Here is a 26532-nt window from a genome sequence, read left to right as displayed (position 1 = left end):
AATTCTTTTGTGAGCTTTATTCTGTTGAGCCCATATAAGCAGCCCAGTAATTGGATGCCCCCATGGCTCCCTATTCATGGCAGACTTAGTTGCAATATCACATACATCACACTGCATTGATCTGGGCTAATCTCACCGCGATGTGACACTAATCTAGTAAAGAGGCAATTATAGCACGTCAGCACTGCGTACCACAACCAGCTTTACACCACCTCTTCCTCCTCCTCATTTCTCTCTGTCTCTCCATTTTTTCCTGGCTCTCATATTGTCTGTGCAACAAAAAAAAAATTATTTAAATAAATAACTTTCACCCTCTATATCCCTTCTTGGCTCAGTGAGATGCTCAGTGCGCTCTGTGTGTGCTGCTGAGGTTCTCTGTTCAAAACAATGCTCTGCTTATTGGCATGCATAATTCAGAACCTTTTTGTATGCTAACGGGGCGTGTCAGTTGGACTTGCTCATCCTGCTCTGTAACAGCAGTCACCCTTTAATACCTGCTCCAGATCTTAGTTAAGGATGGTAAAGATGAGGCTGGAGGCTGTCCAGCCTGATTCTGGATGAGTTTCATAGGGACGATCATATCCTTAAAATACATGTGTTACATGTTCAGGTCAAAATGACCCATATACTAAAGTGGAACAATACCTAGAGATTTTTTGCAACCTAAAATGTTCTGTGCTACTCAAATGACCATAGATATTATTTTTTTAAACACACATGCACATCTCTATGTGTAAGGTAACAAGGTGAAATATTAGGAATGGCTGGTATTTATCAAGTTCTAATTATAATCCTATAATTCTAATCATAGTGAAGACTATGTCTTAAAATGCATGTAATAAATGTTCTGGTCAAAATGACCCATATACATAAAGTGTTATGGAAATGACGGCTGAGACCAATGCAACTGCAGCTGAGTGCTTTTCATAAGAGACAGACAGAACAAAATGTTTAGCAGAAACCTGGTCAAGGTGAAATGATCAGCAAACAGGATAAACTGGGCAATATCAAAACATGTCAACTAGGAAGCAAGCAAAGTCCGAAAACCAGAATCGCGAACACACTGATAAACAGGCTTAGTAAAGTCTTTGTGAGTGAAAATCTCTTTTAAAGTGTAAGTGTGTGTGTGTGTGTGTGTGTGTGTGTGTGATGTGAACAGGTGAGTGTAAACGGAAGTCCAGTGATTGAGAGTGGCTTAGCGGTAGTGAGAAAGTTCTGTACTAAGAATGACTGTTAGTACAGTGGAGGTCCTCTGAAAGTATTGCAAGGCCAATTCTATTCTTTCCGCTATACATTGAAGACATTTGGGTTTAAGATCAAAAGATAAATATGAGACGACAGATTCGAATTTCAGCTTTCATTTCCTCATAGTTACATCAAGATTTGTTAAACAACGTAGAACATGGCACTTTTAATTTGAACCCACCGATTTTTTTAAGTGATCGAAAATATTGGAACATTTGACTTCTAGGGGTTTCTTGCTGCCCAGGTGTGCCATGTTAAATTGAATGTTTAAAGAATTAATAGCTCTGAATGTCTACTCTTGGTTTGAGCCCTAGTTTTGCCTGTGAAGTCTGCATTTGCTGTTTGAAAGGATAAACCAACATGAAGATCAGAGAGCTGATTATGGGTGAAAAACAAGCCATTTTGAAGCTGAGAAAAGAGGGAAAATCTATCAGAGGCATTGCACAAGCATTGGACATAACCAAGACAACTATTTGGAAAGTCCTAAAAAAGAAAGAAACCACTGGTGTATTAACAACCAGACATGGAATAGGCCAGCCAAGGAAATAGTCGTTAATGACAAAAAGCTGTGAAGAAAAACCACAAAACAATAGTTAACATCACCAACAACCTCCACAGGGCATGGGAGTCTGTATCACAATCGACCGTTCAAAGAAGACTTCAAGTGCAGAAACATACAGGACATACCACAAGGTGCAAAACAGCAGTAAGAATCAGAAAGCCAGATCGGACTCCGCATAGAAATACAGAGATGAGCCACAAAAGTTCTAGAACCAAGATCAACCTCTACCAAAGTGATGGAAAGACCAAAGTGTGGAGAAAGAAAGCATCTCCTCATGAACCAAAACATAGAGGCTCATCAGTCAAGCACGGTGGGGTTGTGTCATGACTTGGGCTTGCATGGTTTCTTCTGGAATGGGCTCAATCTTTATTGATGATATTGATAACTGAATTACATATGAACCAGTTCAAAAGTTTACATATACTTGATTCTTAATACACTTGTTTCTTAATAGTGTGTTGTTACCTGGATGATCATCGACTGTTTTTATGTTTTGTGATAATTGTTCATGAGTCCCTTGTTTGTCCTTGTTTGTAATCAACCAAAAGGATGATTTTAGCACATGTAGTTACTTACATTTTTTTATATACATGCTTCCATTTGTCACATCAGACGTCCTATCATGTGGTTCCCCAAGCATGTAAAGAGGTTTACTCTGTCTATTGTTAAATAATAGAGATGAAAAAAAATCTATATTTTAAAATACAATTTAGATGCTTGGGTGAACAAAACTAACATTCATTCACATATTCACCATGTTGCATCAGCAGAGAGAAAATCTGTTTTGTTTTCAGTAGTTAAATAAAAGGATTTCCTTCTCCTGGCTCAGCTGGAGAATGAGTTTAGTTCCTGAATGAATGAGGGCTGACACTGTAGTTGTGATCCCGTTCAATAGTTATGTAAGAGGTGAGACACCTGTGCATGGAGTGACTGTATGACTCACCAGGCTGGTGTCAGATGAGCTGATTTCCTGGAGATAGGGTGCTAATGCTAACTCCGCTAGAGTATGCTCCAGCACCTGCACATGCTCCTGCTCTCTCCTCAGCTGAAACAATCAGCATCCTGAAGACTCTCAACCACCCCTGAGCCTGTAGAGAACCCCGCCTAACACACACACATACTCACACACATGTCATGCTCTTCAGCTAATATCACATTATATACCACAAAGCTGTTGTATTCTTCAATCTGATTGGTCAGAAGGTGTTGATTAATGTTCTGTAAAGCATGTTTCACAGCTTTATATTAAGGTGCTCATTTAATGTGTTATAATTTCTACTGTAAAATCAAATTCACAGGGACTTATAATAAAATATTTAAAATGTGAAGAAAAATTTATCACATGAACACCTGAATGCCTACTCATATGTGCAATTATATTATCAGCCAATCGTTTGGCAGCAGTGCAATGCATAAAATCTTGCAGACATAGTGATCTCAGTGATTTTGACTGTGGCATGATTGTTGGTGCCAGACGGGCAGGTTTGAGTATTTCTGTAACTGTTGATCTCCTGGGATTTTCACTAGTCTCTAGAGTTTACTCAGAATGATGCAATAAAAAAAAACATCCAGTGAGCCGCAGTTCTGTGGATGGAAACACCTTGTTGATGAGAGAGATCAATGGAGAATGGCTAGTCTGGTTCGAGTTGACAGAAAGTCTACAGTAACTCAGATAATCACTCTGTACAATTGTGGTGATCAGAAAAGTATCTCAGAATGCACAAGAAGTCGAACCTTAAGACGGATGGGCTACAACAGCAGAAGACCACTTTGGGTCTCACTTCTGTCTGCCAAGAACAGAAAGCTGAGGCTGCAGTGGGTACAGGTTCACCAAAACTGTACGGTTGAAGACCGGAAAAACATAACCTGGTCTGATAAATCTCAGTTTCTGCTGAAGTACACAGATGGTAGGGTCCATGGACCCAACCTGCCTTGTGTCGACAGTCCAGGCTTTTGGAGGTGGTGTAATGGTGTGGGGAATGTTTTCTTGGCACACTTTATGGCCGTGAATACCAATCAATCATCACTTGAATGCCACAGTCTATTTGAGTATTGTTGCTGACCATGTGCATTCCTTCATGGCCACAATTTACCATCTTCTAATGACTTCTTCCTGCATGATAATGCACCGAGTTCAGTGTTCTTCAGTGTTCTTCCCAATCCCCGTATCTGAATCCAGTAGAACTCCTTTGGGATGTGGTAGAACGGGAGGTTCACAGCATGAAAGTGCACCTGAACAATCTGCAGGAATTGCATGATGCAATCATGTCAACATGGACTAGAATCTCAAAGGGATGTTTCCAACATCTTGTGGAGTCCATGCCATGAAGAACTGGAGCTGTTCTGAGCGCAAAGGGAGGCCCGACCCAGTATTACTATAGTGTTCCTGATAAAGTGTTCTGTGAGTGTATGTAAACTGTACATACACACATACTGTACATACATGTTGTATACACATACATAGATACTATTTAAGACCTATTGCATGCCTCATTATGCATCCAAAAGCACTTTGATTCTGATGCATGTACACTAAGTACAAGAGGAACAGGCAAACAGCACTCATGATAATCATGGCATGCACATTTGTGAACTATAGGCACTTTGGTGCTGAGCTGACAGCTCTGTGGCACTGCGACACCCTTGGAGCCATTTCAGCTGACCCAATAACATGCTGGAAAAGCAGCTCTACATTCCCAGTCTGTTCATTACGTCATGTCTTTCTCAGCATCTCCTGCTGCGTACTTTCTGAAAGCTGAGAAAAATAGGATTCTTTCCACTAAAGGCTAGAAATCACGCTGAAATATCGCAATTCCCTTTCATCCTTCTTACTTCTTTGGGACTCTCTCATGGTTGACCCCCGAACCTCCTTTATTTCTTTATATGGGTCTTTTTTGGCCTGGTGAGGTTAGTTATCTAAACGGCGCTCAGCTTCTGCTCCTGTTTAGTGTGAGCTTGGCCTGCTATTATCCCTGCTGTCATTCATCCTCTTTATGGCCAGTTTTATTACGGATACATATCCTCCAGCATGCTTCATTTTCCCCACTGCTGTCTCAGACCTTGGGGCAGGCCAGGTTTATTTATTTATTTATTTATTTATTTATTGCTGTGTGCTTGACATCCTGCATGCTTTACTTTCAATAACCCAGGGAGAAAGAGAAGAAAGAGAAAGTCCTACTTCTTTTTTCTTTACGAGTGATGTTCTTTCCCATGCTGAATATATATATATATATTTTTTCTGTGCACTATCAGTGGCTCTATGTGAGAACTTTGGGATGATGCAGCATTGGGAAAGATGGCTAGTGGATGATCAGGACTCGTTTGTAATTATCTACAGTGTACTTGCTTCCTTATCACCAGAACTACTAATGTTTCGTTACTTGCTGCATTATCATTAGTAAGCATGCATCAGTAAAAAGATAAATCGTTTATGGTTTTTTTTTTCTTCTGTCAGCAGATGTTCTCTGTAGCTGGACTGCAATGGAATGGAATATACATACTGTGTTTGTAAATCTCATGAACTTGCATGGGAATTAACTTTTTCTTCCTGCGGTGATCATTTATTCATTGCCATCGACTACTTCAATATTGATATATTTTGGATCATTTGTAATTTCGTGTAATTCAATACTTAACAAAGAACAGGACTGGCTGGAATGAGAAATTCAAGAACTTGAGCATCTGGGTTGATTTCAGTGCGGCACATTATTCAAGCAATGAATGTGTTGCTCACAATTCAGATAAAATCGATTCTGTTTTTAATAGTGGGGTAATGGAATTTCCTTTGCCTGGCTCTGCCTGAGAATGAGTGACTAATGCAATAAGCATCATGTCTCTGTGGTGCTCATACAGCTTCTGTCACAACTCTAATTCAATCACAACCTTCTAGAATAAACGCCTGGAGAGTTCAACCAAATGAAATGCAAACTTGATCTATGTTAGTGTTTAGATTCACAGATTTTTGGATTCTGCATATGGTTTTTTTTTTTTCTATAGAGAAATGTTAATGTACAAGACCTGTAGTGTGAATATGTCTGGATCAGATCAGAATTTCATTTGAGAATACAGTGGGATGTATCTCACTACATAAGGAACACAGGTCAAAGGAAAGATGAAATCCTACCTTGTCTGTAAAGTTAACATGATGGAGTTCTATTTGAACCAGCTTCAAATTCTTCCCCAAATTCCACTGAAGTGTCCCAAGCTGACTGATATTCTACTTTACTCTTTTCAACACAGTCCTGATTTTTTCCCCCTCCACTGCATAAGTTCATGCTGTGAGGAGTGAGGTGACTTAAAAATGTCCATGTCCCTTCTCTCCCAGAGCCAAGATTGGATAAAAACTTAAAAAAGAAACAGTATACCCACAGCGAGCTTGGTGCATTTGATAAAATCTAGCACAGGTATAATCTTCTTTCCTAAAGTGTCACACATGCCATGAAGGTCCTCAAAATGTTGGTGGCATAAATCCATCTTGTGGTTACTCTTAGTTACTCTTCTTTGGATTTATGACTTACAAAATCAGTTACTCAAAAAAAAAAAAAGCTTTTTACTCCATACATTTTCAATCCGGGCGCATGGTGGCTTAGTGGTTAGCTCGTTCGTCTCACACCTCCAGGGTCGGCGGCTTTCGATTCCCATCGTGGCCCTGTGTGTGTGGAGTTTGCATGTTCTCCCCGTGCTGCGGGGGTTTCCTCCGGTTACTCCGGTTTCCTCCCCCAGTCCAAAGACATGTATGGTAGGCTGATTGGCGTGTCTAAAGTGTCCGTAGTGTATGAATGGGTGTGTGAGTGTGTATGTGATTGTGCCCTGAGATGGATTGGCACCCTGTCCAGGGTGTACCCCACCTTGTGCCTGATGCTCCCTGGGATAGGCTTCAGGTTCCCCCTATGACCCTGAAAAGGATAAGTGGTATAGAAGATGGATGGATGGACATTTTCAATCCAATCAATTTCTGGGAATGTTAAATTTATTTACAACATAAGAATTCTTGAGTCTGATTGGTCAGAAGGCCTTGATTAATTTTCTAACAGCAGCTCAGACAATAGTATTTCCACCACTGTTTATGTCCTATTGCTATGTGATAAATTACTTTAAAAGGTAGTAGTGAATATTATAAACAATACAGTATGTATTGGTAATGCTAATGTATATGTTATTTATTCTTAATATATTCACCAAAGACTGCAGTAGAGACGTAGGCACAGGCATTTGGTAGGAAAATAAATAAATAAATAAAAGAAAGCTGCCACAGTCCCCTGCAGATGACTGATTACTTCACAGAGCCATGTGGAGTCCCGGTCTTTGATACATTACACAAACGCATTGATTTTCCTGCTCTTAGAAGAGCACGATCTCAGCTATAGCTGGAGCTATGCAGATCTCTTTAACCCCATTCTGCTAGCTGGCCAGTAGCAGTGCATCTCCAAGGCTGGCTCGCTCTGCTTTGTTGGCTCCACACACGCTCAGGTTCATTAAGAAATTTTTATGTCATTTTAGTCAATATATTGAGTTGGACCCTGTGATCTCTGGATGGTTGTATGGGGAAAAAAAATGTGTGGGTCAGTTTCTGCCATGTTTAAAGGTAGTGCCTTGGTCTCTGAGGTCATGAGGTTTTCAGTTCTCCATGGGATAATACATTATTATTTTGTAGTATATTTGAGAAAGGTATTGTGGCATGTCCATGGACATTGTCCATGTCCTCCAGAATTAATGGCAGCCTTCATAAAAAATTATCGCATAACATTGTACTTAATAACTTGACATTTCCATTCAAACAAACTATTTAGCTTTTTCTACCAAATTTTTCTCTCAAAAGTATCATTTATTATTATCCTTTATATGTACATGACTTTATTTTTGATTTGGTCTCAGTCACCAGGAGTTCTGTTGTTAATCACATGCTTTGCCACATCCCTGGGGTATAAATTTGAGCTTGCACGCATGTAAAATCCCCTTTGTCATTCATTACAGAAACAGAAAGTCTATGGAATACACCAAGGACTTTAAACATAACAGAGAAATAGTTGTTGATTTACACAAATCAGGCAATGGATATAAAATACATTAAGCAATTAAATTAAAAATGAATTAAAAATACCATTAAACACAAACACGACCATAACAAAAAGTTTCACATGAAACAAATTTGCCAGGAATTATACATTCAATTTAATTCAATATTTTTTATTTATTCATATAGCGCCCTAAACAATGGACATTCTCACAAAACAACTTTAAAAAATTTTAAATCCTCCCTGAGACAAGAGGAAGAAATTTTGAGAGGAACTTTAAGTCTATCATATCCAACTGAGATAATATGTATAAGCAATACAGTATATACTTGTGTACAGTATGTACTTGTAACGTTGGTTGTTTATGGTTTACACTGTATATTCACAAGAGACTGCAAATTTGCCTTGATTTGGACCCATAAACCCACTGTCCCCTAATACAGTTTTAGAATTGCACAGGTTGATTATTTGTGGATGTCAAGGTTCAAAATCAACTATTAAATGCCACTTTCATAACAACAAGCTCATAAAATGCAGCCCCTGAGTTGGGTTCAGAAAATTCAAAGTTTTAGGTCATGCACACCATCATGTTCAGTGATAAAAGGTGACCGAGGTTCAGATTTGGCCATAGAAAGAGCTTTCAACAAGATAATGAGCCAAACATAGGTCCAAAATCTACACACAAACGATTAAACACAAAATCAGTGTTTTGCAATGAATGCATCTCTGTCTCTGGATTTGAACCCTACTGAAAACCCATGGTCTGAATTGAAGAAGGAAGTTCATGTACACATACATAAAAAATAGAAAAAGAACTTCTGCATTGGAGAGAGGGCCAAGATGCCGTTATTCTCCAGGGCAGGTATCACAAAATATTAATTGTAAGGGTGACAAGACTTTGGAAACCAGTGTATTGTAGAAAAAATATACTTTTTGTGTATGGAACTTAAAATAAATAAATAAATAGAAATAGACAATGTCCTTGAATAATTCAGCTCAAAGTATCACTTATTGCATATGTTATACTTGTTAAATATTAATCTTTGCAAATTTTATTGAAGTTTCCCTACAATTCTGGAGGGCAGTGTGTATATACAGAAGATGTTGTTCGCTGAAACTGAGTTTGTATTACATATTCAGGACCTGCAGTGCAAGCACATTCTGCTATATTCTGTAACAGAGGCTGAAACTGTTGACAGTGTTCCTTAATAAATTATTCCCAGAGTGTGATGATGTGCAGTGCACTTGCAGAACTCACACTTTCAAATGAAACTAGTGAGAGTACGGTCGATCCAACCTGTAAATGTGGAACAGTTCCTGTGGAGCAATTTGTTCAAGAAGTTCCCATCCCATTTCTGCTTGAAGTCCAGAGTCATGATGAAGCTTGAGGAAGGTGGTCTTAGGCAACATGTACCTTCCATCAGGGTCTAGGATTAAAATACACAGAATGAAGAGAAAAAGAATCAAATCACATAAAAAAAAAAACACCCACTGTTTGTATGACTCCTCTTGTCTGTATTCACTACATAAAATTTCAATTCTAGCAGTAGTTTGTTATGGCAGTATGGGCTGTCAGTCAGTTTGTGCGTTGACATGACAACACTCAACACTATCAATCTGTGGCTTCTTCTGGAACTATTTTTGTTGTCGGAACAAAAATAAACAAATATTTGGCCGTATTGTGTCTGAAGTGTTATGTACTGGATATTCATTTCTTGTTTATAGAACTGTTGTATAAAAGCAACATCACACTCATAATCATGCTGTTGTACTGAATATCAGCACAGCTCTGATTACTGGTGACTTCATGCCTACAGCCATTATTCAGAAGAACAGAACTCTTACTCATGCTATATTGATTCATTATGATTTTCTCATGTAATAAGAGCATTATTTTGTAAGGCCCAGTAAACAGTACTAAGGAAATCCTTTCCAACACCATGAAAATGTTTCAAGAGTACACTATGTTCCCAATATATATAGATTTACAGTAGTTAAGACCTAAACACTGTTTACATGTTATCTGAGTGCACTCTCAATGTCATTATTGGAACATCATTAAAAACAACAACAACAACAACAACAACTTTTGACTGTAACTTTTCCACAAACCATTATCCAGGAGACCTAAATCAGATGTCTGCTAACATTACAGGGTTGACGTTTGAGATCTAGGCGGCTGATTTAAAATGTTAACACAGTAAAGTGACAAAAGAATCAAATTAAATGAACATGAGAAGAATGATGAAAATTATTTTCAATAATGAAGGTGCTGTTGGTCATTTGTGATGAGGACAAAATTCTTAATCAGATGGTGCAGTAGTTTTACAGTAGAGGTGTCTTTTCTCCCACCTACTTCTAAAGGTATTCTGACCAATCCTGCGTACTCCCCTAGTTATTATTTTTAATGTTTGTACCCGCTTGTGAATTATGCATTTTCTCATGGATTTAGATGGTTCTGCGTCACAAACTATAAACATGAAAAAAAAATGCCCATTTTCATCACTTTTTTTTGGTCCCCACAGGATTCTGATGCCGATGCACACCTCTAGTTTACAAAACGCATTATTTAGTACTAACACACTAGCCTTTGAAACACAACTGCACCAATTCCATTGTTACGCCATGGTAAATGCGAATATGTGTATCCTGGTTAAAAAAATAAAAATAAAAAAAAAACTGTTTGAAGGCTATAAGTGTGAATGGAACAAAGCAGAAAACTATATTTTAAACCCACATTTCATGAGGATGACACTAAAACACACACTGACTTATACACATAACTTTCATATTGTATCTTAAGGGCTCATGAGGGAGCTATTGTTTTTTTTTCTTCTTCTTTTATTTGAGCTTGTTGGAGGGATTTTTCTCTTGCAAGTAAACAGAACTGGTGACCAAGGGCACTACAAGCTTTAACATGAAAACCAACTTCACAGGCAGACATGGTGTATATAGCAGATTCACATATTAAATTGCACCCAAAGTGAGTTTAAAAGGTGCAGTAAGAAATATGCGTAATTAATTGGAATGAGGCACATCAGAGCTTGTATGTAAAATGCTGAAATAAACATACATTCAGCATGGTTTGAAATGTGTCCCATATTTGAGTTGTTACTGGGGATGATTTTTCTCACTCTGGTGAGCAGAATGCCTTAGTTAATGTGCTAAAGAAGAGAAAACGGATAGGAGACTGTCTCTCCAGGGAACTAGACCGCTGACATGGCAGCCAGTGGGGGAATGGATGCATCCTCCAGGGAGCTTCACTTGCTGAAATGAATGGAGCAAAAGGTGACATGTGTCATCTCTTTTGGGCAGAAATAAAGTGCTACATAAAATGCAGAGGCATCTTTCTGAAAATGACCGAATTTCAGTTAATGCAATTTGTTAAAAATTGTAAGCACCCTATCCTTCAAATTTAAGGTTTTTCAACCCAAGTCAAAAGGATTTGGATGATTTAATCTACTGCAATTTATATACAGCGTTAACTCATTCTGCAAAAATGTTTCCAGCTAGGCCAGGAGATTTGTACACCCTGACTTTCAATAGTTTAATGTCTTTTCAATATTCTACAAAGCTTTCAAAAATCCTTTCACAGACATTATGAACAGTATCCCCGAGGTGCATGTTGGATGCTTTGATCCTAATGCACCAAAGCATAACATTTGCAAAATGTTGCTTTCTTCAAAGTACCAGTACACTGATTTGTGAGATTAAAAAGTGGCACCATTTGCCGACGGCAGCCAATTTTCATGCACATATTTACGTTTATTTTTTATATAGTAAAGTAAAAGAAAATAGTGTGAGGCTGTTAACTTTCAGGCCTCCGTGTGAGGCCTGTGTGCTCTCCATTCTTGAGTGCTTATCACCTGTATCATTGTTTTAAAGAGCAGCCAACATGTGATCACATGCATACAGCCGAATAGTCGTCATTTAAGTCCAGTTAAGGTGTCCGTCCCCCCAGACACCTACAAAATTGAAACATGACCTGTAGACTGAAGCAGCTTGGCTAATGAAAGCAGCCATACTCAAGGTCAGAGTGGGGGTGGCTGATGTGCACTGGATGGCGAATTATAGTTTTTTTTTAAATGATGGAAAAATGGTTGAGCTGGCTAATTGAAGGAGATATGCTTGGTTGAGAGAGTGTTAATTCTTATTAGTGCCTCTGCACAAATTGCTTTCACTCACAACCTGCTGCTGAGGCAACACCTGAATTAGGGTCCAAAAATACAGCATGGCAAGACGTAAGAAGAAAATGTTTTAAAATGCTTTTCATACCAGTCAAGATATACAGTTGCAATCAAAATTTTTCAACCCCCATTGCAAATCAGGTGTATTGTCAAAATGTACAGACTTTCAGCTGTTTGAAGTGAATAAATCAAACAATAGCAATTGAAATAGTTCAACACAGTGAATGCTTCAAGTGGTTTCCCCAAATTCAACTGAAAATACAACTTACAATGACTTCTCCAGTTTCATAATTATTCTACCCCTTTATGGCAAGCATCTTTAATACTTAGTAGAACATCCTTGTGCTGTTATGACCTGCTGCAAACGAGATGCATAGCCAGACACCAGCTTCTGGCAGCACTCCTGAGGAATCTTAGCCCATTCATCATGAGCAATGGCCTCCAGTTCAGTAATATTCTTAGGTTTGTGTGCTGAAACCATCTTCTTCAAATCCCACCAGAGATTTTCTATTGTGTTCAAGTCAGGTGACTGTGATGGCCCTGGTGAACTTTCCAGGACTACTTCTGCAACCAAGTCTTGGTGGAATTTGAAGTATGCTTGGGACCATTGTCGTATTGGACAGTCCAATGTCACCCTAGCTTCTGCTTCCTCACAGATGGCATGACATTTTCTTCTAGGATTTCCTGTTAGGATGCAAAGCAGCCCCAGAGCATCACCGATCCTCCACCATGCTTGACTGTGGACAGTGTGTTCGTTCTTCATTCTTCCTCCTCCAGACATACTGCTAATCCATCGTGCCGAAAAATTCCAGTTTTATTTCATCGCTCTATAGAACAGAATCACAAAACTTCTGTGGCATATTTATATAATTTTGAGGCGACTTTTCTTGTGCTTTTGGGTCAGTAGTGGTGTATGTCTCAGAGTTCTGGCATGGAAACCTTCTGTGCTCAGTGAAACCTCAGTGCCTCTTGCCACCACGTTTTGTTGCGGGTATTTTGCAGTCACTCGAGGGTTTTTCACAGCCTGCCTTCTCAGAAATCTGGTTGCGCCCATTGATATCTTTCTTTCCTGCCCTGTCCAGGTATGTCATGAATTTTCTGCCCCTAGCCAGTTCAGGTATTTCATGTGTTTCAGCTCAAGCTCACCTGGTGTAACTAATGAAGCCCTTGATTATTTGCATAAGGTGTGTTTGAGACAATACCTGTTTTGCATATTTGTGCTGTTGTGAGGAATTCTATTCAGGGAGTTAAATAATTATGAAACTGGAGAAATCATTATAAGTTGCATTTTCAGTTGAATTTGGGGAAACCATATGAAGCATTCACTGTATTGAACTATTTCAGTTGCTTTTGTTTGATTTGTTCATTGCAAACAGGTGAAAGTCTGTAAATTTTGACAATACACCTGATTTGCAGTGGGGGTTGAATAATTTTGATTGCAGCTGTAAGCAATGGCACCCTGTACTGCGGGGGTTTCTTCCAGTTACTCCGGTTTCCTCCCCCAGTCCAAAGACATGCATGGTAGGCTGATTGGCATGTCCAAAGTGTCCGTAGTGTATGAATGGTTGTGTGAGTGTGTATGTGATTGTGCCGTGCGATGGACTGACACCCTGTCCAGGGTGTACCCTGCCTTATGCCCGATACTTCCTGGGATAGGCTCCACATTCCCCGTGACCCTGAAGGAAGGATAAGCAGTATAGAAGATGGATGGATGTAAGCAGTGAAGGTGGGGTGCAGCTTCTTGAAGGTTTGCTCTGCTTTTTGGGTTGCTTCTCTGGTAGGTTTCCCATAGCACAGACTGTACAAGATGGAAACATCCTTCTTCATGTAAATAGGCTCTTCCAACAACCGCTAAGGGGAAAAGAGATGGAAGCAGAGTGCTGGAGAGATGGAAAATTGTGAATCCCTAGTCTTAACAAGCCCATTTGATTTCCAAATGATTAAATCCTAAAATAGTCGCAAATGAGCATAATGCACGATGCGATTATATAAGATGTGATTTTATGGCTTGCCTATCCTACTGTGTATTTAATGTGCCAAGCTTCAAGAGTTCACTTAAATTGCTCTGGCAGCAACCACAGAGCCATCATTGTGGTGTAAGCCTTTCTTAAGGAAAGAATAGCTTTCTTCTCAATGCTAAAATAGCACTGATTACATCATAGTGAGTGGCATCAGGAAGTTCCGAGTCTAATCTGTCTCCATTCTTCCATTCTAATTCACTTGAAGTGAAGAGGGAACACATTATTATGTTTGAGTATTGCTTTATCCCTGAAATCTCCAGAGACTCTTCTATATCCAAACACCCAAACACAGACCATCGAAATGAATCAAACACTTCATGTGATTACATAATATTTCACTTTCATACGATATTTGATTTGTTATGCCCAACATTTTGATGACTGAGCAACAGAGTGTTACACTTAATTATAAAGAACATAACTTTAACACTCATACAAAATATCTCCTTCTGTATTTAAGATACGATGACCAAGGCTTCACATATACCCTCCGGAGAAAGACCTTCTTTATATTCATTGATTGAGCCATTGCTCAGACAATACTCAGTTGTGATAAAAAATGACAGCGAGTCGCTGACGTTTTGGCAGGCGGAATTCAGCAATAAATAGATGATGCAAAGCCCACAGTAGACAAGTGGAATTTGATAATAATAAAAAAAGATCTAGAACAGGAGTTACTTTCAACTGTTCAGCATGGTCTGGCCCAAAATGGATATGCATTATGAAAAGGTATTGAATGTCTCAGAAGCCTTAAAGCACAGTTGTACGGCACTTCCAGAAGATATAAAACGCTCTTTGACAGCAGGAAGGTATGTTGGGTCTTTCTGCTGCAGTGGCTGTATAACGTTTCTTAAGATGAAGCGCTTGAAGTCGCATTGCAAGTTTTACTTTAAATGTGTTTGCACTGGGAGATTAAACAGCAGGAACATGTATGTCAACTGAAAACATCTGCTCATGTTTGACAGGTAGTAAACATGATACATAGTGGAAAAACACTTTCTCTCACATCTTATACCACATTGCTGGTTAATCCTTGAATCTGATTGGTTAGAAGGTGTTAATGAATCTTCTGTAACAGCATAGCTCAGACAGTACTGCAGAGTGCTTGCTGTAATTTAAATAATGTAGTTAATTTTAATGGGCTTACTCTAATATGCTATTGTTTCTATAGTAACAACTCGTTCACAACTGGAGAAAAGGGGGTTATTATTTATGAAAAAAAAACCCATATATTTGTATTGTTTATATGGTAACGTGATCTGTAAGGAGACATTTATTTACCATTTATGGAAAGAGTCTCAAGTGCTAGCATTTTTAACAGTGAGTATGTTTTCCACCACAGGAAGGGCTTTGTTATTCAAGATTTTGGCATACTAATTTCTTGGTAACATGACAAGCTGTGTTTTTGCCTAAATATCTGCAAGAGAATGAAAAAATGTAATGTATCATGGAGGTAACTCTGAACTTCATTTCCCAGCAGCCACTGCTCCATACTACATCATTGTCACATGACTACCTGCACCTGTATCATGTTTCTGTTTAATGAGCACACCTATATATAGCCACTGTTTGCACTGCTTCCTTGTCTCATGTAATTGTCTAGCTATGTGTTTGTCCATGCTGCCATATTTGTATTTTGCCACAGTATTTTGCCAAGTGTGTTTGTTTGTTTGTTTGTTTGTTTGTTTGTTTAATACAACCTTGAATATCTGTGATTGCTTCCGCATCTACCTTTGAAACGTGACAAAAAAGCAGTGGCTGATGAGGGAATGCATGTTTATAGCTGCTATAATGTACTGTAAGTGACAACAAGAGCTAATGTGTCTGGCGGATGTTCCACTACATTAAATTGAACGATAAATGGGTCAAAAGCATGAAATGTCATTTGTTAATAAATAAAAAATGGTAGTCGCTTGCAAATTGCTGTGATATAACAGGAATAAAGCACTGTTATAGGAAATAATTAATTTCAGGGTGCTAGCAGTAACTCTGCTTCCTTTAACACCAAGCCCCATCATGCTTTCTTTCTTACATGGAAAACATTACCAGTATTTTTTTCTTTACTTTCTAAAGTATTTTAGAAATAAAGGTAACATTTCCCTCATTATATAAATCCCTCAAGGGCTCATCCTATTATTTAGTTTTTCATCATATAGCTTATTATTCAGTAACTAGTGGAACTAAAATTGAACAGAACTGTTTCCCAAAAGATTCACAAAGTTAAGAAACAGTTAAGAAGTCTTAACTGGGAGAAAGAGTGTTCAATGTAATGCTCGCTCTATTTAGTACTGATCTTAGTGTTGAAATGTTTTTTGGGAAACTCTGCCCACAGACATTATGTCAGAAATAAGAAGTGTAAGTTTAAACTCAGCAATGGTGCCTGGGAGGATTAAATCTGACTATATTTGCTTGGTGTATATAGAGATGTACTAATAGTCATCTTTGATTTATATCTTGAACATGGGCATGGATGACCTGACATTCAGTCAGGCCAGAGCTTGTAGGCAGCCATAACAGTGGGATGATTTCTTGGAAAGCATTACTCATTCTTATTTTTACACACATAAACTTGCTCCAGCTTTCTCAGAAAGGAAGCTAGCTGCTTGTTTTTTTATTTTTATTTTTATTTATTTAATTAATTATTTATTTTTTTAAATTGTTTTTGGGTTTTTTTTCTGCAAAGGTATTAAATTAAGTATTAAAGCTTAGAGGATATGACAGAGGTTGTCAAAAGGATAAGCATAGAAGTTATTTTTTGTTTTTGTTTTCAATTATATCATTGAGTTTTTATTTCATTATTAAAGTCTTACCGCAGCTGATATTGAATAATAATAACCTGTAATATATAACAAATTTATATCTTGTTGCTATAAATGAAATATCTTTGACTAAGGCGTGAGTGAGTATGTGTGGCGTATTCCAACCTTTCGCCCAGTCTTCGCAGAATACACTCTGGATCCACCTTCATTCTGACTAACATAAAGTGGTTACTGAATATAGATGAACAACTTCTTTATTTTGTCCTAATGGTAGGCAATTTTTTGCACTTGACTGTATACACTCTATAAATTAAGCTACATAATGCTACTTAGTGTTTGTGAATAATGCTGTTTGAGAATAAACTGTTGTGGCCATGTATTGTAATTGCTATGCTAGGGGGTTCAGTGGTTAACCATTTGGGCTACTTATCAGAAGGTTGTTAATTCAAATCCCAGTAGAGCACTCTAATCCTTCAAGTGCTCAGTTGTGTCCTTTCTCATTTGTCACTTTGTTGGGGGTGGGGGGGTCAGCCAAATGAATAAATATTAATAAGATGATTTATACAGAGTTTAGTTTGCACAAAACTGAATTGAGTCTTTGACTAACAACACTGTCTGAGTCAGTCCATTTGAAATAATTGGCACTCCCCATATTGTTGTTGATACGCTTGTGATATGTTTATGCTTTATTCTTTTGTTAGACATGTGCAGCCTGGAATCCTTGAGCTCTGAATGCTTCACAGTTTGTCCTACCCTGTCGAGGGTGACAATATTGTGGATTTGAAAGAGTGGGGACTCTGGAGGCATTGATCTTCCTCTTTAGGTAGGAGGAATGTGACCTTCTGTGACCTTGTGTATAGAAGCATCTCCTTCAAGAACATACAGCCACTATATGATATTACATGAACAGCTGTAGTGTGTAGTGGTTTCACTTGTCTTGCATTAGGCTTCACACTCTCCACAGTTGGTAAAGTAGAACTGTTGGACTATGGGCTGCCCTTTCTGAAGTGGTTTCTTCTAATGAAAAAGCTACTGTGTGTGAATTAGTAATCAGTAAAATTGCTACAAAACATGGGTACAAAAAATAACTTTTTATTTAACTTACACTCATTTACTTAAACTCATTGATATACATTTGACCCCGCCTCATGCCTGATGTTCCATGGGATAGGCTCCAGGTTCCCCGTGACCCTGAAAAGGAGTAAGCGGTAGACGATGGATGGATGGATGGATGGATATACATTTGCCTTTCCATTGAATCCAAGTCAAACATGCCCATGTGTCTCATTTTTACCTAATCCGTAAAATTTGTATCTTTCTTTGGGCATATATTGTACTTCTGTTAAGGTTGATGACAGGGCGTACTGTTATTGGAAAATAATCAATGACGGGGTGGTGAGAAGTGGATTGTTTTCCAATACTTGCATGTCCTGAAGTGTTTTATTCCTCTTTTGCCACAGCAAAAAGAACCCTACACTCACAATTTAGAATTTATTAATAAATGACACACAGTACATTTAATAAGACAAAGAAATACAGATTGTCATGTGACTGAGAAACCAGAGAGCACAATGTTCTCTGTCCTGAAGACTCTCACCACGAATATCATATAAATGTATTCCTACAGAAAGCTCACTATATCACCGAATAGATGTTTTTCTTTCTTTCTTTTCTTAGATGACGTGGACTGTGTGCCATAAAAATCCCCGTAGATGGACTGTTACTATAGAAACAATAATGTATCTGAATGAGTCCATTAATATAAACCTAGAATTTGAACTGCAGCCAGCACTACAGTCAGAGCCATTTTAGTGCTGTGGTATATGTTTTCTTAAAGTCGAAGAAAAACCCATTTTGTTCAAAGCACAATTCAGAATTCACTTGGAGCGACATGTGATGGGTTTTCCCAGACCTCCACATATATAGCTACAGCACAGTCAACACTGATATTTATGAAATAGATCAAAGATGCTCACAAAAGTGATTATGATGATGCTCTCACAATGACCAATAGTGTGTCTGGATGTTGTTTATGGTGAAAAGTCAAAATGATGGCTTTACCCTGTCCACCTTTAAACATGCCCAGAGACAAAAAAAAAAAAAAAGTCACTTAGGCATTAACAGTGGTGAGGGCAGCATGGCTCTGTACCACAGTAATAGTGTGAGTGGTGGTAAATGAGCTATTGTACAGCGAGCCTTTCAGCGGTGAAAAATGAAAAGAAAGGGGACAATGAAGGGGGCTGTGGAGATGAAAAATACTGCTCTTTATATTGAGGGCCATCAGGACAAACACACATAGATGAAATGAAATCCATGTGAGATGGAAATTAATTTAAAAAATAATAATAAAAAGGAAAAGTGCTTGATGTACACTGAAAGCTAAGCCACACTCATCTGCCTTCAAGTGAATGCAAATTGTGGCTTGGCTGGAGATACAACCTACCCTTAGTGATGTGAACAAACCTTTCAAACCATTTTAACTTCCCCTGGAGTTGAAATGAAAGAGACAATTTCACGTAAGTAAATTCTTATTTGCATGCACATTACAAGGGACTACCTAGCAGCTATATTTTGTGCTAGTGCGCTGAATCCCAATGGCAGTCCTTAGGACCTAATCTACTGCAATTTTTTTTGGGTGTTTTTCCCCTGTTTGAATGCACCTTATTCAGCTCATGAAAGGTTTGGAAGCTTAGTGAATGAGCTAAATCAGGGTGCATTAGATGAGGGAAAACATCAAATTGGGTTTGGGAGCCAGTGAACTAGCGCACTATTACAATGCGCATAATTTTATACTTAAAAGGGTCAATTTAGGTTGTGTAAAAGGAGTTGAGGTAGAGCAGATCACGTGTACTAAAAATAAATGTTTGCATAAATAATTAGTTATGTACTTAAGGAAAGTAGGTGAAAATAAAAACTGAGACGTAACACATAATGGTAGTAAAGGAGAACCTGAAACCTAATAACGGAAGCTTATATAATGTCAAAGATAACAGGAACTTGTTTCATGTTTGTTCCATAAAAGCCTGAACTCTAACTATATATGAATGTTAGAGTACTACTATGTTAATAATAAAAATAATAAGAGCATTTGTGGAGTAAGAGGAATAAAATACTTTGAGACTCCAGAGTGGTAACTGCATGTTGTAAGTAAGGCAACGTTCTTTCTGCATTGACTGGCATTTAAATTACTGAATTTTGTTTTAAAAATAAATAAAGAAAGAAAGAAAAAAATCAATGATTGTTAAATGTTCTTAGCTTGTTGATGGGGTTATTTGGAACACTCTCTTTTAAGGAAATGCTTTGTTGTAGTATTCTTCACAGAGACTTTATGGGTTCTTTTATAGACAAATAATTCTAGATTGAACTTCTTTTTCCAAGATTGTAATATGCTCATGTGTCTGTGTGTCTGTGACAACAATATTAGCATATTCTTTTGCTATCTTTACACTTTTTAGGTGATTCCATGATTGTTTTGCAATTTAGCCCTCGTACTGTAGCTCTTAAAAATGTTACTATGTAACATTACTGTTAAATATATTTTTGAAACATTGTATTTAAGAAAACCATCATTCAAACATTCAGAAAATGTGTTAAACTATCTCAGGCCACAAGTAACAGGGTTGAGCTTTCTATCATAGAATTAACAAAAACACTAAATATATTTAATTACAGTAGTATACAGCGACAGCATTCATTGAGAGTCCCTGTGGCGGATGTTGCGGCTCTACGGCGTGCCATATGTATTCATTAACATTTTTAGGGACCTGTACCTCCGGTCAAGTTGCTGCATTAATAACGCAAGCAGCCACACAGACTTCTTCGAGATCATTGGTGTCAGACAGGGCTGCATCCTGTTCCCGCTCCTCTTCCTTGTCGCCCTTGACTATGTCAGGCAGCGTGCAGGAGCCCGCATTGGAGAGGGCATTCACTGATCTGATGAAGACCGCCTGGGCAACCTGGACTTCGCCGATGACATTGCACTGCTCGAGGAGAATAGGACAAAATGGCAGACTGCAATGACAGACCTCAATGAAGAAGCAAAGTCAGCCTCAGGATAAGCGCAGAAAAGTCGAAGATCATATGTATATAAAAACGTCGGCCATAGAGGAGAGATAGCAGTCAGTCAACAGGTATTGGAAAGGGTGGAGAAGTTCACCTAGCTGGGCAGTATCATCGTTCAGAATGGGGATGCAGAAGCGGATGTCAAGTGTTGCATTGGGAAAGCGGCAGTCCAAGCGGCATGCATGTGGATGCATGTGCGTCACTTACCTGGGGAAGAGATGACACCAGGATGCACTATGGAAAGAAGGCAAGCAGGCGGAGGAAGTGTGATGCTCAGGGCAATGTTCTGCTGGGAAACCTTGGGTCCTGGCATTCATGTGGATGTTACTTTGACATGTACCACCTAAACACTGCTGCAGACCAACTACACCCCTTCATAGAAACGGTATTCCCTAACGGCAGTGGCCTCTTTCAGCAGAATAATTCTCCCTGCCACACTGCAAAAATTGTTCAGGAATGGTTTGAGGAACATGAAAAAGGCCTTCAAAGTGTTGAATTGGCCTCCAAATTTTCCAGATCTCTGTCCGATTGAGCATCTGTGGGATGTGCTGGACAAACAAGTACAATCCATGGATGCCACACCTCACAAATTACAATACACTATGGCAAATTACAGGATGTAAAGGATCTGCTGCTAGTGTCTTGGTGCCAGATACAACAGCACACCTTCAGATGTCTTGTGGAGTCCATGCCTCAATGGGTCAGAGCTGTTTTGGTGGCACAAGGGGAACCTACACAAGATTATGCAGGTGGTTTTAATGTTAAGGATGATCATTGTAAATGGCACCTCAATTGTGGCATCACCATTTTAGCATCTTGATTCTGTCCCTTTCCAAAATATAAAACTGCACTCATAAAATTAAATATTCCTCAGAGCTCTGATTACTGTCAGATGTATTATACATCACAGATAACGTTTCGTTATAGCATCTCTATAGCATTAATATAGTGTTGCATTAATAAGGACATTACATACCCAGGTGTAGAATTAAAAAAACAGGCGACTGCTCTACCTCGTTGTTATACACTATAAAGTCTTTACTGCTATGCAGGCTTTCTGACTGATTGATATGCACAGAGCAATGTCAGTGGCCAGTCTTTTAAGCAATAATCATTCATTGGACTTGTGATTGGGTGCAGAGGCTGTGCATGTGTCTGGAGGCCTATCTGTCCTCACCTGCCAATACAGTTTGATGAGCTTGCTTATAGTCGGCTCACCATCTCCAGATAGCCGTACACATAGTCAGCAATCATGGCACTCCTAATGACAAGGACAAAGACACGCAAACAGTATCAGACAACTTTCAATCAAGATGTTACACTTCAGTGAAGGAAGAGGCACAAGAGAGCGGGCACATATTCAATAGGTGGTGGGGCAGAGAAAAGAGGCATATATACGCATGCAACGTCCAAGGATGTTATACTTGTGCACCCTCAATCTCAATAACATTTAAGTGATTATGCTAGAATGGGAATGCATTTAATCTTTCTGGTCTGCAGTACTCTGTTCTGAATCAATATCAAAGTTTGTTCATATTATGTTGTTTTCCTAATGTAATATTCCTAGCTTGAATTGTGTGTACATGCAGTATTATACAATATTGTGCAATTCAACAACTGATCAATAAAGTAATAGACATAGACATACTGCAGCATTAAAAAAATACTGCAAATTAAAAAGCTGCTTTAAAAAATGGCTTACAGTGCTGTGAAAATGTATTTTACAACACTGTATGGTAATTTCTTCTGTCTTTGAGTATATCTCATTCTAAATTGTTTCAGATATTAAAACAAAATCTCAGATTAAACAAAAGCAACTTGAGTAAACACAAAATACAATTTTTAAATGATAATGTTATTTATTGAAGCAAAAAAAGTTATCCAATACCGACTGGGCCTGGGTAGTTACTAATTCTCCAAATCTATGAAAATAAATAGAACATTTTCAACATCATGAGGTTGGATAAAAGGTCTTAACCAGTAACACACTGTGCCAAAATTTTAAGAAATTCCAGAAACAATGAGGAAGAAAGTGATTGAAATACATCAGGGTTACAAAACTATTTCAAAGGCTCTGGGACTCCAAAGGACCACAGTCAGAGTCATTATCTCCAAATGGAAAAACTTGGCACTGTGGTGAACCTTCCCAGAAGTGGCCAAACTTCTGAAATTCCCTCCAATAGCACAGCAACGACTCATCCAGGAAGTCACAAAAAAGCCAAGGACAACATCAAAGGAACTACAGGCCTCTCTTGCATCAAAAGGTCACTGTTCATGACTCCATTATCAGAAAGACACTGGGAAAAAATGGCATCCATGGAAGAGTGATGAGGTGAAAACCACTGTGAACTCAGAAGAACATTAAGGCTCATATGAATTTTGCCAAAACACACCATGATGATCCTCAAACCTTTTGGGAGAATGTTCTGTGGACTGATGAGTCGAAAGTGGAATTGTTTGGAAGACAGGGATCCTGTTACATCTGCCGCAAACCAAACACAGAATTCCACAAAAAGAACATCATACCTATGGTCAAGCATGGTGGTGGAAGTTTGATGGTGTGGGGATGCTTTGCTGCTTCAGGGCCTGAGCAACTTGTAATAATTGAAGGAAACATGAATTCTGCTTTCTACCAGAAAATCCTGAAGGAGAATATCCAGTCTTCAGTCCGTAAATTCAAACGCAACTGGATTATGCAACAAGACAATGATCCAAAGTGTAGGAGTAAATCCTAGTCCCAGAAGTACGTGAAAGACTGATCTCCAGTTATCAGAAGCATTTGGTTGCAGTTATTGCTGCACAAGTTGACACAACCAAATTTTAAGGGGGCAATTAGTTTTTCACATGCATCATAGGTGTTGAATCACTTTTTTTTTTTGCTTCAATAAATTTTATTTTTTTTAATTATTGTGTTTATTCTTGTTGCCGTTGTTTTATGTTATATTTACTTTCATCCTGAAGAACCCACTCATTAATACATTAATGAAATGTATACAACAGCACTGTTAAATTTTCATTTCTGATTGGTCAGAAAGCATTGATTCATCTTCAATAGCAACAGCTAACAATAGCTCTGGCTGCAAATCACAGGGTTTTTATTAATGCACTCTTTCTAATGCGTTATTGTTTCTATAGTAACAGCTCATTCACAAGGACTTGTATGGCAGAAACACAAACATAAACAGATTAAAAAAGATGTCAGAGTAACAGTCAGAGATAAAACTGTTCCTTCAAGTTTTCCAACACGGAAAACTCTTCAAGACAGCCGACTTTGTGTTTTGTGGTTTCTCTGCTGCATGACAAGCTTTTTTTTTGTCTTATTAACTTTATGAGAGGAAAAGATGGTGAAGGAATGCCTATTTATAGCTGTTATAATGTAAAAGATTACAGGAAACTGTTTTGTGGATGTTCCACAAAATGAAATCTAACTATAAAAGGATAAATAATGCAATGTTAGAGTGCTTTGTAAATACTAAAAAATAAATACAGCAGTACAATGTGGTATAAGAGGAATAAAACACTTTGAGACATGTGAGTTCTAGGAACATCATCAACTCTAACACACCAACATGTTGATTATTTTTGCAATAACAGAACACCACATAGTGTTTTATTTCTTACATAACAGGCTAAAGGATTAAATATCTGGGGTCCCCTCGTAACTATCCTCTCATGTTGCCAGGTTTAGATAAAAAATACAGAAATATAAAAATGACTTATGACTCCCCTGCAATAATAACCATTTTTGAGCCTATGCTCTGGGTGATATTCACCTCCTTTTTGTCTGCTTTTACTGCAGACTAGAGTAGCATGGCTTTAGCTCTCCCAACTCCATCATCTCAGTCTGTGGCTAGCAATGTGTAGCGCCAGCTGCATGCTGTGTAGAGACCACTTGAAGATAATCTCCATAATAAGTCCAGGTTTTGTTCTCAGACTTGGTAATGATGGCTGATTGAGACAGCCAATCACTCAATAGGTGCTGATTGCTGGGTAACTTAGCCAAGTCGTCACCTTTAGATCAATGGCCATCATTGTGAACAAACTGGAACCATGAGTGCAGCTATTGTTTGTGCAATGGGGACTGTCTAATGACCTTGTGGACGTCTCTCAGGGGGTGTGTCCCACAGTCACTTAATGTCAAATCTCTTCAGCAGAAGCAGTTTCATGTTCATCATTGAGCAAAAGGGACAGCTTAGGTCTCATCGAGCTCTGAAGAAAAACAATGCCATCGCGATCGGTTTGAGTGCTCTGCTCAGCTTCAACGTCAGGAGGCCTCGTTTGACGGCTCGCCTGATTAATCCTTGATGAGAATGCGCAAATGTCCTGCTGAGGTTAACTGTGCAATCCTCGCGGGTGTAAATGCCAATTAAATGTTTACAAATAATTAAGCACGCTACCTACTTTTCCTGTCAGGGATTGAAATGTTGTCAGTAAACATGACATTTACCCAGAGGGAGGTGGATCACCTGGTTAAGTGCCTACAAGGGCTGATTTAGGTTCATATCTGTCTGTGCTTTTCCATTGCGGTGAAGGTGCTTGGGCTCTTTCTATCACTGGTTAACAGTCATCAGTCTCTTCATGGCCTTATGCTTATACTATAGTCAGGTTGTCTGATGAGTGCCAAAAGTCATATCTCCTTTATCTTGTTTCTCACCCAACCCTCAAATTACATGCGAATTGCATTTGAAACAGAGAGACAGTCAATGGGAATGGGTGTGTGTACACATAATTTTGGCCCTATAATGTATTTTAAATGAAGGTCCTCACAAAGATAGTAAGACAAATGTGCATGTTACAGAGTAAATATACCACTTATCTTCCTCATGCACAGAATAGGTCTAAAACCCCCTTTTAACCCACTGTACTAGAGCTGAACTATAAAAGGAGCTTGCCAATAATGTAAATTAAGCACTTAATCCCCTTTGCACCGTGCCCAAGGTAACATGGGTGATAACAGTCAATAATTCTGTTTTGACACAGTCTCTTCTCTAATGAGCGATGAGCCTCGGTACATGTGTGCTAGATGTCTTAAACATGGTACAGAGGAATCAAAAAATAATCCAGTACCTGCTTGGCATAAACCACTCTCATGTCCATTCACTCTTGAGGTCAGTTCAGTCCTGCAAGCTGGGAATTGACTTCATTTCAAAGTTCTTGTTCTTTCACTCGCACTGGCTACATGGAGCACACCTACAATAAAATGTATCTCAGAGGAATGCAAAAGCAGCAGTACAGGAGTGAAACATAATTGAGCAGGACTGCGAGCTGGTGAAAGATATCAGAATAGGGAATATCAGACCAAGATAATAATGAATCTGACAGTGCAGGCCTTTTGTGGGCACTGCAGCAAAAATTGTGCCATTAGGGATGGCATGTGGAGACCAGCGAGTGTGAGAGACTATTATGCCCCCAGAAAACAAGAGGTGTTTGCACTATGTGTGTGTGTGTGTGTGTGTGTGTGTGTGTGAGAGAGAGAGAGAGAGAGAGAGAGAGAGAGAGAGAGAGGAAGGCAACAGAAAAAGTCTTGGCCTGTGTGACAGCTAGTCCATGCTGCTGCCCCAAACCTGTGGTCTTGTATCATTTAAAAACTTCCTCGCAGGCACTCAGAGCTTGTGAAAGGCCACATTTCAGTTGGAATAAGGTGCTAACTTATGCAGAAAAACAATGCCTATGAATAACACA

At 38.7% G+C, this 26532-nt stretch overlaps 1 pseudogene; it reads right to left on the bottom strand.

The window, feature by feature from the left end:
- LOC128633726 (spermatogenesis-associated protein 16-like) overlaps positions 1-26532 on the bottom strand; it is a 48372-nt pseudogene that overhangs the window by 7186 nt on the left and 14654 nt on the right.

This window comes from Ictalurus punctatus, chromosome 10 (assembly GCF_001660625.3).
Source record: "Ictalurus punctatus breed USDA103 chromosome 10, Coco_2.0, whole genome shotgun sequence".
NCBI classification, from domain to species: Eukaryota; Metazoa; Chordata; class Actinopteri; order Siluriformes; family Ictaluridae; genus Ictalurus; species Ictalurus punctatus.
This window is presented reverse-complemented; position numbering and strand designations above follow the sequence as displayed.